This window comes from Tursiops truncatus, chromosome 3 (assembly GCF_011762595.2).
Source record: "Tursiops truncatus isolate mTurTru1 chromosome 3, mTurTru1.mat.Y, whole genome shotgun sequence".
Lineage (NCBI taxonomy): Eukaryota > Metazoa > Chordata > Mammalia > Artiodactyla > Delphinidae > Tursiops > Tursiops truncatus.
This window is the reverse complement of record NC_047036.1, coordinates 160807644-160822911: the sequence shown is the minus strand read 5'-3', so window position 1 is coordinate 160822911 and position 15268 is coordinate 160807644. Positions and strand designations below refer to the sequence as shown.

General features: G+C 43.5%; 1 long non-coding RNA gene across 1 annotated transcript in view; it reads right to left on the bottom strand.

Annotated features, from left to right (window-relative positions):
• Positions 1–15059, bottom strand: part of LOC117311717 (uncharacterized) — a 63631-nt gene extending 48572 nt beyond the window's left edge. The window contains exon 1 of the long non-coding RNA XR_004526008.2: positions 14929–15059. This is a non-coding gene — a long non-coding RNA (uncharacterized lncRNA). The remainder of the gene's footprint in view (positions 1–14928) is intronic.
• Positions 15060–15268: the final 209 nt, after the last annotated feature.

Sequence of the window (15268 nt, the reverse complement as noted above, 5' to 3'; positions counted from 1 at the left end):
TGTGCCCAATTTTAGGAGGTACTCCCCAAAATCTTTCAAAGTTCCACTCTGGTTGCAGGGAACAGGCTAGGGCAGCCACGGAGGGAACCCAAGTCCCAAGCAGTCCTGGGTGGGCCCAGTTTGGGGGATGAGGTGGGGGAAGAGAGTGTAGGGGAAGTCAGGCAATTCCTGGCATCAAAACATGAAATGTGCTGTATCCATCAAGCTAGGCCAAACCCCCCATGCTTCATGCAGGCTTGGGGAGTTGTCTTATGCGGCAGCTGCAGGAATGTCATGGACAACAACAAATATGACTCATGCCTGGTCCCTCTCCTGGCCTCCCTTGGAAATTTGGGGTGCAAATATTCACTCCAAGCAGCATCAGGACTCTAAGCCGGCGAGCACCTTAGCTCAGCCCAAGAGGACCATTCACTGTCCAGACTGATACAGTGACCTCGCAGTGCTCTCCTCAGCCCCTCTCACAGTGCGACATGCTCTCGAGGTCCTGCTGCCACTTGTCAGGGTGGGGCCCTCCTCTCACACACCACACAGCGGGGATCTGAGAGCAAGAAAGACCCTGGGTGGGGGCGCCTGATGGATGGCCTGGAGCTCCCAGGGCCGTGAAGGGCAGTGCAGGTGACAACAGGGTGATCCCCCTGCCCCAGGGAGGGCTGAGCACAGGAGACACAAAGGGTCAGGGATGACTCTAACTCACTGAAGCCACGTCAGAGAGAGCAGAAGCAGGGATAGGGTGGTGGGAGGGGGTGCATGCGGCCCTCAGGCAGAGCAGGAAGAGCAGCCCCAATGTCCACGTACTCTGGGGCATCCTAGGCCCTGCCCAGGAGAGCACAGAGTCACTGCATCCATTGGAGGCACCAAGCAGAGAGCATCCATCAGAGGCATCTATTATAGGGCACTGATTGTCTTGAAAGTCCTAAGGAGGGACATAACTGCAATCAACTCCCAGGAGTGGGGGTGGTCAACGTATGACCTGGAGCCCATGGGGAATTTACTGCAGCCAAGTCTGGTGTGGCCTCTCAGGGCTATTGGAGAGAGACTTGAAAATGTTTTCAGGGGCACCTCCAGCAAGTGGGCACCACAACATTCCTGTGGTGGTGGGGAAGGTGGGTAGCCTTAAAAATTCTAAAAAGCTGAGATGACCTCAGTAGTAGTGTTTGTTGCCTTGAAATGCAAAGCCCTGGGTGTTGGTGTGCACCCCATGAACAAGCAGCACTTCTTGCCATCTAGCACCTCTTTAATGGTGGCTGCTGAACCAGTTGAAGGGGGCCATGCAGCCCTGTAATTAGAGACCATATGATGCTGTCCAGGTCATATCAACTTCAGGAGAAATGCACAATATGAGACTTGTGCGTTTAAGTTTTATTCAGGACTTAAATTACTGAGTAATTTCTATAGGACTGAGACTGATGACTATAACCCAGGAGACAGCCACTCAATAGCTCTGAGTAAACTGCTCCAAAGAGGTAAGGAAGGAGCCAGTATATATATATATATACTGGATGGATGGCTGCCATCACAAAGTACCACAAACTGGAACTTCCCTGGTGGCACAGTGGTTAAGACTCCATGCTCCCAATGCAGGGGGCCAAGGTTTGATCCTGGTCAGGGGACTAGATCCCACATGTGTGCCACAACTGAGAGTTTGTGTGCCACAACTAAGGAGCCTGTGTGCCACAACTAAGGAGCCAGTGAGCCGCAACTAGGAGCCAGCAAGCTGCAACTAAGAAGTCCTCACACCGCAACTAAAGGAGCCTGCCTGCCACAACTAAGGAGTCCATGTGCCACAACTAAGGAGCCGGCAAGCCACAACTAGGGAGCCCTTGAGCCACCACTAAAGGAGCCCACCTGCCGCAACTAAGGAGCCCACGTGCCACAACTAAGAGCTGGTGAGTGGCAACTAAGCAGCCGGTAAGCTGCAACTAAGCAGCTGGTGAGCCACAACTAAGCAGGTGGTGAGCCACAACTAAGGAGCCTGCCTGCCACAACTAAGACTCAACACAACCAAATAAATAAATAAATATTTTTAAAATAAATAAATAAGGAGCCAAGCATATTTAAAAAAAAAAAAACAGGGACTTCCCTCGTGGTGCAGTGTTTAAGAATCTGCCTGCCAATGCAGGGGACACAGGTTCGAGCCCTGGTCTGGGAAGATCCCACATGCCACGGAGCAACTAAGCCCGTGCGCCACAACTACTGAGCCTGCATGCCACAACTACTGAAGCCCGTGTGCCTAGAGCCCATGCTCCACAACAACAGAAGCCACCGTAATGAGAAGTCCACTCACCACAACAAAGAGTCGCCCCCGCTTGCCGCAACTAGAGAAAGCCCGCGCGCAGCAACAAAGACCCAACACAGCCAAAAATAAATAAATAAATTTATAAAAAGAAAAAAAAATTACCACAAACTGTGTGGCTTAAAAGAACAGAACTTTAGTCTTTCACAGTGCTGGAGGCCAGAAGTCTGAAACCAAGCTGTCAACAGGCCTGTGCTCCCTACACAGGCTCCGAGGGAAAATCCTTCCTTGTTTCTTCCAGCTTCTGGTATTCACTGGCATTCCTTGGCTTGTGGCTGCATCACTCTGCCTCCATCTTTACATGGCCTAATCCTCTTCTCTTCTCTGTGTATCTCTAATACTTGTCATTGGATTTAGGGCCTACCCTAAATCCAAGGTGATCTCATCTCAAGATCCTTGTGTTAATTACATCTGCAAAGACCCTTTTTCCAAATAAGGTCACATTCACAGGTTCCAGGGACTGGGACTTGGACATATCTCTTAGTGGAAGCACAGGGAGAGCACCATTCAGCCCATTCATTACAGGGTGCTTGGCAAAGTAATATATCCATTAAACCATGCCAGTTTACGTGATCAGCAAGCACATGTGTGAGGCAGAAGGGGACAGGGGAGTTTGAATGCTGTCAATGGTTAAAAGAAAAAAATTACACACTTTATTCCAGTAGAATTTGTAGAAACTAGCTCACAGTCACATTCTGAGGAGTAACACCTTATTTCAAGTTAAGCACACAAAGATCAAGGCATTTTTTGTGGAAATGTGCTAAGTTAAACAGTGCTCTCCAAACAAAGTTCTCCTTTCAGGTTAAAGCAAATCACAGTGCAGCTAAGCAACACTGAAACAAGCTCAGAGTCACATAGTGCAAAAAAAAAAATATTGTGTTATTTCAGCTTAGAATAAATGAAGAAGAATCAATGCATTGAGAAAATGTGCTGTATTAGACTTCTCTTGAGAAAGAAAACCAATAAGATGTATGCGTGTAAAGATAGATCCATACCTATCTACATAGACGATACATACATACATACAAACAGAGAGAGAGAGAGATTGACTGATGTTGAGGTATTAGTCCACATGATTGTGGAGGTTGACAGGTACAAAATCTGCAGGGCAGTCTGGCAGGTGGAAGACTCAGGGAAGAGTTGATGTTGTAGCTTGAGTCCAAAGGCAGTCTGGAGACAGAATTCCTTCTCCCCTGGGGGAGGTCAGTCTTTTTTCTCTTAAGTCCTTCAACTGATTGGATGCGGCCCACTCACATTATGGAGGATAGTCTACTTTACTTGAAGCCCACTGATCTAAATGTTAATTACATCTAAAAAATATCTTCACAGCAACGTCTAAACTAGTGTTTGACCAAATATCTAGGTATCGTAGCCTAGCCAGGTTGACCCATGAAATTATGCATCACACATGCTCCGAGTTATAAAGAGCCCACAAAACTAAAATATTATTTTGACTTAGAGACTTAGAACAAATGAAGATGAACCAATGTATTATTTGTGAAAAGGAAGAGTCACACAATCATGCAAAACTAACATCAAATTAGAACAAATGAAAACGACCGTAACTGTAATTGTGAAAATGAACATGCAGCCACACTCAGAGGGTCGTGGAGAAGTCGCCTGGGCACAGCTGCAGTCCTACATGGACGCTGATAGTCAAAGGAGCCACCAAAAAATATTTCTAAGTCCCCCTCCAGTAGCAGCAGCCAGCACAGGCCAGCCTGTGATAACCTGGGAAGGTGCCCTGGGCTTAGTGGCAGTGCAGGTGGGGCCCAATTGCTGGATTGGCTTCCCCAAAATTTTTCTAAGTCTCCCACTGGAGGCTAGGACTGGCCCAGGTTATGCAGGAAAGCCTAAGAAGGGAGTCCCAGGCCTGGCCATAGTCTTGCATGGGGCCTGAATATGTGGAGAATCTCCCAGAAAGGTTTTTAAAGAGGGAAACTGGTGAAGGGCATTCTGGGTTCATCTCCAGCCCTGTGTCAGACAAAAATTTTTCTAGGTCACCCTCCCAACCAGGGAGGCTCTAGGAGGGTATCCTGGGTCTGCCCACAGCTGAAACTAAGGACAATTATCATTCATAATAGCCAAAAGATGAAAACAGCCCAACTGTCCATCAACTAATGAATGGAAAAACTAAATGCAGTCCATCCATACAATGGAATGTTATTCAGCCATAAAAAGGAATGAAGTACTGATTCATGCTACAATGTAAGTGAGCCTTGAAATCATTACACTAAGCAGTGATGGTTGCACACATCTATGAATGTACTAAAACCATCGATTCGTCACTTTAAATGGGGAATTGTACAGTATGTGAAATATGTCTTAATAAAGCTGTCGTTGGGTTTTCCAGTTTCTGCATGTAAGTTTGGAAGTCACCACTCTGTCCTAACAAATAAAAAGATGAACAGACTGAAACGTCAACAACTCTTCTAGGATCCGGAAGGACAAACCACTGCCCCCAAGACTGGGGAGACAAACAAGTAAATACAGGGAGTCACAGCTTATCAGAGCAGAGAGTCATCAGCAGAAACTGCTGCAGGAACCAGTGCCAAAATAGGAAAACCTGAACTGTAATTAATGAGTTGCTGGAGGCTCAGTGTGGACAAGTGTGACAATTTAAAACTCCAAGAAGACCCAGTCATAGAGGAGCCTCCACAATTTTTTGAGATTCACTTCCAGAAGCTTGATAGAAAATATCAGAAAAATCTCCTTGTGCTTCTGGCAGCGAGAAGGGAAAAGGAACCATTTGATAAATGCCAGAGCACTCTGTTCTTCACAAATCCTGCCATCAGGGGAAACTAGTTGACCAGAGCCTGACCTGCTGGGTTATTAGCAGTCTAACTGACCTGGGTAAAGGGAAATACCCAGCTCCAGTCAGCTCTAGCCATTATCTCCCACCTAAGGGAGTTCACAGTCTAGAGGCTCAGGCTCACTAAAACACTGAGACCTACTCTCAGCTCCATAAAATACTTCCCCATCCCCCCACATCTCACCACCACATGACTAAAGCCCTATTTACCATAGTCCCTTTTACCCAGTACATTATGTCTGGCTAAGAAAAAATTACAAGAGGGACTTCCCTGGTGGTCCAGTCGTTAAGACTCTGTGCTTCCACTGCAGGGGGTACGGGTTTGATCTCTGGTCTTGAACAAAGATCCCTCAGGCCGAGTGGACGCAGACAAAAAAAAAAAGAAAAGAAAAGAAAAAATTACAAGATATACTAAAAAGCAAAAAACACAGTTGGAAGAGACAGAGCAAGTATCAGAACCAGACATGACAGGAATGTGGGAATTGTCAGACCAGGAACTTAAAACAGCCATGATAAATGCAGTAAGGGCTTTTTTTTACTCTTTTTTTTTTTTTGCGGTACGCGGGCCTCTCACTGTTGTGGCCTCTCCCGTTGCGGAGCAACAGGCTCTGGACGCGCAGGCTCAGCGGCCATGGCTCACGGGCCTAGCCGCTCCGCGGCATGTGGGATCTTCCCGGACCGGGGCACGAACCCGCGTCCCCTTCATCGGCAGGCGGACTCTCAACCACTGCGCCACCAGGGAAGCCCGTGCAGCAGTAAGGGCTTTGATAGATAAAATAGTGTGGACAAAGAATGTCGCCTGCCATTTCAGTAAACAAAGGATGCTGAGGCCATCAAGGCTTCAGCCTCTGCAGCCATCTCCAACGGTGGGATTCAGGATCGAGAAAAACAGGATACTGGCCATAGATAGTTAAGGTGGCCATAGATAGTTAATTATTCAAAGGAATAATTTTAATAATCCCAGACTCTTGTACCTTCCCATATACAAAAGCACTAAATTCATTAACTTGAAATGCCTGCTTTTCTTTAATTAACAGTAATCTTTTTTAAATTAATAGACTTTATTTTTTTAGAGAGGTGTTAGATTTACAGAAACAAGAGTAATCTTTTGATGTTCCGACTACATGGGATTTTTTTTTTGCAAAAACTCCTACATATCCTGGCTCCTCCTTACCTCTTCAGAACAGTCCCTCAGAGCTTTCTGAAAGGCTGTCTCCTGGGCTTAAGTCCTTAGTATGTCTGCTGAACAAAACATAATTCTCAACTTTTAGGTTGTGCATTTTTTTTCAGTCAACAACAACATGCAAGACGGTCAATGCAAGCAGAGAGATGGAAATACTAAGATAGAACCAAAGGTAAGTGCTAGAGATTGTTGACCTAAACAAAGAGGTAAACTGAGGCAAGTTCCAAAAGACGAGTTTATTCAGGAATAGTTAGAGGAACTGCAATTCAGGACAAGCAAACTGTAGCAAGCTACAGGCAAGTCCATTCAGGGTTTGGGGCAGGTTGTATTTATGGGCAGGGAAGGTAAAGAGAGGACAGTTCAGTTAGTCAGTTAAAATAAAAACCAGAGACCACCAGCCTTAGGAAAATTTCCTAAGCAGACAAAATCGATCCAGTCACACAAACAAAGCTCAATTTAGCCCACTTTGTGAGATCAACCTTGACATCTCCTGGGTCATCTCCCATTCACGCCTCTGACAAAACTTTCCAAAGTCAATATGAGACAACCTCTGATCAATCCTACATCATCTGAGAAAATTCCAATGCTATCATTTTGTGTAAATCAGGAATTTTACTGGAAATCAGTCTCTTAGTCCTTAAGTTTTGTCTTCCTGAGGGCATGTGTGTGAGATTCTCCACTTTATATCCTCTGTTTCTATTTTAGATTGAAATTCTGTCACAAGATCAAAAACAATGTAACAGGGCTTCCCTGGTGGCGCAGTGGTTAAGAATCCACCTGCAAATGCAGGGGACACGGGTTTGAGCCCTGATCCGGGAAGATCCCCCATGCCGCGGAGCAACTAAGCCCGTGTGCCACAGCTACTGATCCTGCGCTCTAGAGCCCACGAGCCACTGCTACTGAGCCCGTGCGCCACAACTACTGAGCCTGTGCTCTAGAACCCGTGCTCCACAACAAGAGAAGCCACCGCAATAAGAAGCCCGTGCACCGCAACGAAGAGTAGCCGCTGCTCGCCGCAACTAGAGAAAGCTGGCGCACAGCAATGAAGACCCAACGCAGCCAAAAATAAATAAAAAGAAAAAAGCAGAAAAAGAATTTTCTCTCATACAAGGTAACTTATCCACTGCCTAGGCTATCAGCAGATTTCTCAGTAGAAACCTTGCAGGCCAGGATAAAACGGTATGATACATTCAAAGCACTGAAAAAAAACACTGCTAACAAGAATATTTTGCCCAGAAAAGTCATCCTTCAAAAATGAAAGCTAAATAAAGACTTCCCCAAACAAAGAAAAGCTGAAGGAGTTCAGAGCACTAGACCTTTCTAACCAAAAGTTCTGAAATGAGTTCTTCAAGCTGAAACAAAAGGATGCTAATTAGTAATATAAAAACACATGAAAATGTAAAATACACCAATAAAGGTAAGTATATAGTCTTATTCAGAATACTCTAAAACTGTAATGTGATGGTGTGTCAACCACTTAACCCTAATATGAAGGTTAAAGAAAAAAAGTACTAAGAAATAGCTAGCTACTGCTACAATAAGTTATTAATGGATACACAATATAAAGAGATGTAAATTGTGACACCAAAAACATAAAATGGAGGAGAGTAAAGGGTAGATCTTTTGTTTGTAATCAAAGTTAAGTTGTTATCAGCTTAAAATAGACTGTTACGTAAGATGTTTCAAGGAAGCCACAGGGTAAACATAAAACAAAACGTATAGTAGATACACACAAGATAAAGAGAAGGGAATCAAAGCACACTACTACAGAAAATCATCAATTCACATAGGAAAACAGCAATAGAGGGGAAAAAACTACAAATAGCCAGAAAACAATTATTAAGACAGCATTAGTCTATGGTCTGCCGTGGCTTGCATTTCCTGAATTGCAATTCCAATGGCTATTCCCAAATAAACTTGCTTTTGCTTGTTTAAAAAAAAAATGACATTAGTAAGGCCATATTGATGGCATCACCTATCAATAATTACTTTAAATACAAATGGATTAAATTCTCCAATCAAAAGACATAGAGTGGTAGTATGAATTTAAAAAAAAAAAAGATTCAGGGCTTCCCTGGTGGCGCAGTGGTTGGGAGTCCGCCTGCCGATGCAGGGGACGGGGGTTCGTGCCCCGGTCCGGGAAGATCCCACATGCCGCGGAGCGGCTGGGCCCGTGAGCCATGGCCGCCGAGCCTGCGCGTCCGGAGCCTGTGCTCCGCGACGGGAGAGGCCACAACAGTGAGAGGCCCGGTTACTGCAAAAAAAAAAAAAAAAAAAAAGATTCAAACTATATGCTTCCTACAAGAGACTCACTTTAGCTTTAAGAACACACATAGGCCCAAAGTGAAAGGATGAGACAAGATATTCCATGCAAATGGAGACCAAAAGTGAGTAGGGGTAGCTACACTTATATCAGACAAAATAGCCTTTAAGTCAAATAATGTAACAAGAGACAAAGAAGGCCATTGTATAATGATAAAGGGGTCAATTTATCAAGAGGATATAAAACCTGTAAATATATATGCACCCAACATTGGAACACATAAATATTAAGTAAATATTAAATGTTTAATAAATATTAAAACAAATACTAACAGATCTGAAGGAAAAAATAGACAACAATTCAGTAACAGTAGGGGACCTCAACACCCCCACTTTCACAATGGACAGATCAGCCAGACAGAAAATCAATAAGGAAACACTGGACTTTGTGATATTGTGTTTTATAATAAGAAATGTAAAGTTGGCCTTTGTCTTATTTCTGGCACAGAGCTCCTAAAATCCTTGGAATTTTCTAAGTTGTAAGAGCCATAAAGGTGTGTTAATATTCATTAAAAAAACCCATTCAACCACACCTGAGTCTGTTAATGAGGTGACTTCTTGACCACACCTAAGGATGAGGGATGGTTGCCAGGGGAACCAACCATGTTATTGGAGGGTTGGAACTTTCAGTCCCATCCTCCTTAACCTCAAGGGAAGGGAGAGGAGCTGGAAGTTGAATTGATCACCAACAGCCAATGATTTAATGAATCATTCCTATGTAATGAAGCCTCCATCAAAACCCAAAAGGATGGGTTTGGAGAGCTTCCAGGTTGGTGAACATTTGGAAGTGCTGAGAGAGTGGCAAACTGGGAGAGGGCACGGAAACTCCAAGCCCTTTCCCCATAACTTACCTGTGCGTCTCTTCCATCTGGCTGTTCTTTAGTTATATCCTTTTATAATAAGCTGGTAATCTACTAATTTAAATGTTTCTCTGAGTTCTGTGAGCCACCCTAGAAAATTAACTGAACCTGAGGAGGGGAATCATAGGAACCTCTGATCTATAGCTGATCAATCAGAAGCACAGGTAACAAACTAGACTTTTGATTGGCATTTGAAGTGGGAGGTGGGCAGCCTTATAAGACCAAGCCCTTATCCTGTGGGATCTGATGCTATCTCCAGGTAGACAGTGTCAGAACTGAGTTGAATTGTAGTACACACAGCTGGTGTCAGAGAAACACTTGGTGCTGGGGAAAAAACCTGCACATCAAAATTGGTTGCATAACCATGACTTGAATTATATTTTAGGCCAAATAGACCTAAAAGACATATACAGTACTTTCCATGCAAGAGCAGCAGAATACACATTCTCCTCAAACCCTCATGAAACATTCTCCAGGATAGATCATACGTTACACCACAAAACAAATCTTAGCAAGTTTTAAAAGAGTGAAATCACACCAAGTATTATTTCTGAACACAATGATATGAAAGTAGAAATCAATAGCAAGAGAAAAACTGGAAATTCACAAATATGGGAAACTCAACAACACACTCCTGAATAACCAATAGGTCAAAGAAGAAATAAAAAAGGAAAATTTTTTAAATCTTGAAACAAACAAAAATGGAAACACAACATACCAAAACTTATAGGATGTTGCAAAAGCAGTGCTAAGAAAGAAGTTTACATTGTGTTGTGTTGGTCCCAGCCTACCGATAGTGATGCTATCAGCTAGGTACACCTGAGGCACTCACCCTGGCCCATATTACCCTTAGTGAGCCACACACACATTTCTCCAGCCAATGTTGTGGCTGGAGCAGCCCTTGGTTCTTATTATGGTTGCAGGAAAAAACCGTCAGGGAATTTGAGGAACAAGATTTATTACTCACAGGTCCTGGAGCACACACAGCATACCCCAGGGCTACACAGTGAGTTCAGAGGTAGAAAGAAAGAAAGAGAGAGAGAGAGAGAAAAGACCTAGGACTCTGTCTTTATTAGGATCCAAAACTGGTGTGTCTAGAGTTTTGTAGGTTCATGTTATTGGTTACTATAAAGCTTAAGAGAGACATTCCTTCTAAAAAAAAAAAATGGTTCTGAAGAAGCTGGGGGCAGGAAAGAATAAAGACGCAGACATAGAGAATGGACTTGAGGACACGAGGAGGGGGAAGGGTAAACTGGGACGAAGTGAGAGCGTGGCATGGACATATACACACTACCAAATGTAAAATAGATAGCTAGTGGGAAGCAGCCACATAGCACAGGGAGATCAGCTCTGTGCTTTGTGTCCACCTAGAGGGGTGGGATAGGGAGGGTGGGAGGGAGACACAAGGGGGAGGAGATATGGGGATATATGTATATGTATAGCTGATTCACTTTGTTATACAGCAGAAACTAACACACCATTGTAGAGCAATTACACTCCAATAAAGATGTTAAAAAAAAAAAAGAGGGGCTTTCCTGGCTGTCCAGTGGTTAAGACTCTGCACTTCCACAGCAAGGGGCACAGATTGGATCCCTGGTCGGGTGAACTAAAATCCCACATGCCGCACAGTGCAGCCAATAAATAAATAAAGCTTAAGAGCAGGAATTAGGGCATAGGAAGGGAGAAGCAGGATCACTCAAATGGTCAGTTATCCAGGTTACCCAGGGCTTTCTGAAAGAGGGACCTTCATGGGAAGGGGGTGGCCTAATTCCTTATCTGATTATTTTGCTAGTAGTTGTACCATACAGCTGCCAAGATGTTTATTCAAGATGGATGTCTTTTGAAATGGATGCCTTGACAATCAAAAGCTTAATGTCAGGCACTAATATAGCTATAAGTGCCTACATTTTTTAAAAATCTCAAATAAATGACCTAACTTTTCACCTCAAGGAATTAGAAAAAGAAGAACAAACTAAATGCAAAGTCAGCAGAAGGAAGGAAATAACAAAGATCAGAGGAGAAATAAATGAAATAGAGATTAGAAAAACAACAGAAAAAAAAATAGGACTTCCCTGGTGGCGCAGTGGTTAAGAATCTGCCTGCCAATGCAGGGCACATGGGTTTGAGCCCTGGTTGGGGAAGATCCCACATGACGCGGAGCAACTAAGCCCGTGCGCCACAACTACTGAGCCTGTGCTCTAGAGCCCGTGAGCCACAACTACTGAGCCTGTGAGCCACAACTACTGAGCCTGCGTGCCACAACTACTGAAGCCTGTGCGCCTAGAGCCCGTGTTCCGCAACAAGACAAGCCACCGCAATGAGAAGTCTGTGCACTGCAACAAAGAGTCACCCCCGCTTGCTGCAACTAGAGAAAGCCCGTGAGCAGCAACGAAGATCCAATGCAGCCAAAAATTAATTAATTAATTTTAAAAAAATAACTAGCATCTTAAAAAAAAAATGAGCTGAAGACCTGAATAGACATTTTTGCAAAGTCATATAAATGGCCAACAGGTACATGAAAAGGTGTTCAACATCTAACTATCAACGAAATGCATAAAATGCATAAAAAAACCATAATGAGTTATAACCTCACCCCTAGAATGGCTATTACCAAAAAGACAAGAGAGGGGCTTCCCTGCTGGCGCAGTGGTTGAGCGTCCGCCTGCCGATAGGGGACGCGGGTTCGTGCCCCGGTCCGGGAAGATCCCACATGCCGTGGAGCGGCTGGGCCCGTGGGCCATGGCCGCTGAGCCTGCACGTCTGGAGCCTGTGCTCCGCAACGGGAGAGGCCACAACAGTGAGAGGCCCGCGTACCGGGAAAAAAAAAAAAAAAGACAAGAGATATCAAAGGCTGGTGAGGATGTGGAGAAGATTGTGCACTATTGGTGGGAATGTAAACTGGTGCAGCCACTATGGAAAACAGCATGGAGTTTCCTCAAAGAATTAAAAATAGAGCTACCATATGATCCAGCAATCATACTTCTGGGTATACATCCAAAGCAAAAGAAATCACTATCTCTAAGGAAATGAAATCAGTATCTCATAGAGATATCTGCACTCCCATGTGCATTGCAGCATTATTCACAATAGGCAAGACATGGAAACAACCAAAGTGTTCATTGACCAATATATGGATAAAGAAAATGTGAGATATATACATATTATAAATATATCTGTATATATTTATAAAACATATATATTACAAATACATATATCAGTAAAATGTGATATATACATACACATTACTCAGCCATAAAAAAAGAAGGAAATCCTGCCATTTGAGAAAACATGGATGGACCTTGAGGGTATTATGGTAAGTGAAAGAGTCAGACAGAGAAAGACAAATACTGCATGATCACATGATTTATATGTGGAACCTAAAAACATGGAACTCACAGAGAGTAGAATGTTGGTTGCCAGGACTGAGGGGTGGGGGAAATGGAGAGATGTTGGCCAAAGGGTACAAACTTCCAGATACAAGATGAATATGTTCTGGGGATGTAACATACAGCATGGTGACTATAGTTAACAATACTGTACTGTATACTTGAAAGTTGCTAAGAGAGTAGATCTTAAATGTTCTCACCACATACACACACACACAGGTAACTATGTGAGGTGATGGAGGTGTTAACTAACTTATTGTGGTAATCATTTTGCAATATATATGTGTATTAAATCATGTTGCACACCTTAAACTTACACAATGTTGTATGTCTATTATGTCTCAATAAAGCTAGAACACTTGAAAGAAAGGAAGAAAAAAAGAAATGTATGTCACCATGTTGCCATTTTAAAAACCTGTACATGGGCGTGTACACAACTTTATTCATAATTGGCAAAACTTGGAAGCAACCAAGATGTCCTTGAGTAGGGGAATGGATAAACTGCGGTACCTCTGGATAATGGAATATTATTCAGTGCTAAGAAGAAATGAGCTATCAAGCCATGAAAAGACATTGAGGAACCTTAAATGCAGCACTAAGTGAAGAAGTCAGCCCGAAAAGGCTACATATTGCATGATTCCAACTATATGATATTCTGGAAAAGAAAACACTATGGAGACAGTTGTGACAAAAACTCATACAGCAAAACAATGACTCATTTTTTGAAATAAGACTGCTTTGGAATTCAACATGTCACCAGGAAGGGGCAAATTAAATGGGACATTCTGTTTCCTTCCTAAACATGTAACTATTTGGAATCCAACTGTGATTTCACAACTTTATGCTTTAAAACCATTCTCCCTGAGCAAGGGAGCCTTAACTTATGATGATAAGTTAACATTGGAATGTGCTTCGGGAATGTTCAAAAATGAAAACATCTTGGACACCGATAGCAGCATATAAATTTATAGATGCAAAGACCTGATTGACAAATAGTTGGTCTACAAAACAAACCTGTTTTGGAGAGCTAGATACGAATCCCTACAAGTCAAAAAGCTTGTTGTTGCTAGTTAGTAAAATCCATGCTGAAAGGCTTTAGTTGGGAGGCTATTTACCTTGATGTCTTCACATTGGAATGACACCAATAATCAGAGTAGGGAGTTCCCTGGCAGTCCAGTGGTTAGGACTCCATGCCTGAGTTCAGTTCCTGGTCCGGGAACTAAGATCCCTCAAGCCGCAGGATGCGGCCAATAAATAAATAAATTTTTTTTGAAAAAAGAGAATCAGAGTAATTGTGGGCCCGCTAAGAGCAGGGAATCAAGTCAACGTGATGTCATCTTTGTGTTAGTTTTATCACCACATAAAAGAGAAAGATGTTCTAAAGGTTGCAGTCCATTCAAAGAAGTATTTTTGGAAAAGAAAACAAAGTAAAAATATCCTACTGTGTAAAATGGAACAGAAAGAAATGCCACGTTATTTTTATTAAATATAGAATATTATCTAAGTCCTGTTGCATTTATGTTCTTCTTTTGCAGTCTTACATGTATATACCTCAAGAATCTTAAGAATATGCAACAATATAACCTACAAATTTAAGGTCCAGTAAAGAGTTTAAAAAGTAGTTCAAATATTACTGTATCAGAGGACAGAAACATTATAAACACATCATACACATTTTTCTCAAACATATTGTTGGATGTGTTTTCTATTAGTAGTACTACTAAGTACTGAAATACTAATTGCCACTGTTAATTAGTCCTATTGTGGTTTTGTTGAAACAATGGCATTTATGTAACAGGAAAGTAAATAATAAACAATAAGTAAACACCAATTTTTCATATTCTTACGTTAAAGTAGTAACTTTGTGGGTGTGTAATTATTATCTATTACATGACGCCTCCTGTCAGGTGTGGCTGTGTCCTGTCTAGACTCTCGAAGCCCACCAGCCCCGAGCCCTACCCAGGCCCGGAGGTAGGGATACCTCACCCCACCTCCACCCAACCCGCACGCGCACAAGGCCCGCCCTCATGATAAATCCCACCCCCTGAACACTGGTGCTTATTTATCCCCACCTCCGCAGTGTCCAGGCTCCGCCCCTCGTGGCCCAGACAGTGCAGTCTCCGAGGAGGACTGGCCTCTTCCGATGTAGGTTGTCATGGTGGCGCCCAACCCGCCTTGCCTCCTCTTTTCCGGTCTCAGTCCGGTGTGGCAAAGCAAGCAGGCTGCCTTAGCCCTTTCAAGGCCTCTGTGTCATGGCGACGCCCCGACTCTCCTTCCGGCCACAGCCTATCATGGCGGTGCCCTGAGTAGCCACTTCCGGACCCAGACCCCTACATTGCCCTGGCTTTTCTCACTCCTGGCTGCCATGGCGGCGCCCAAGGTTTACCGGAAGTACAACATCGGAAGTGAGCC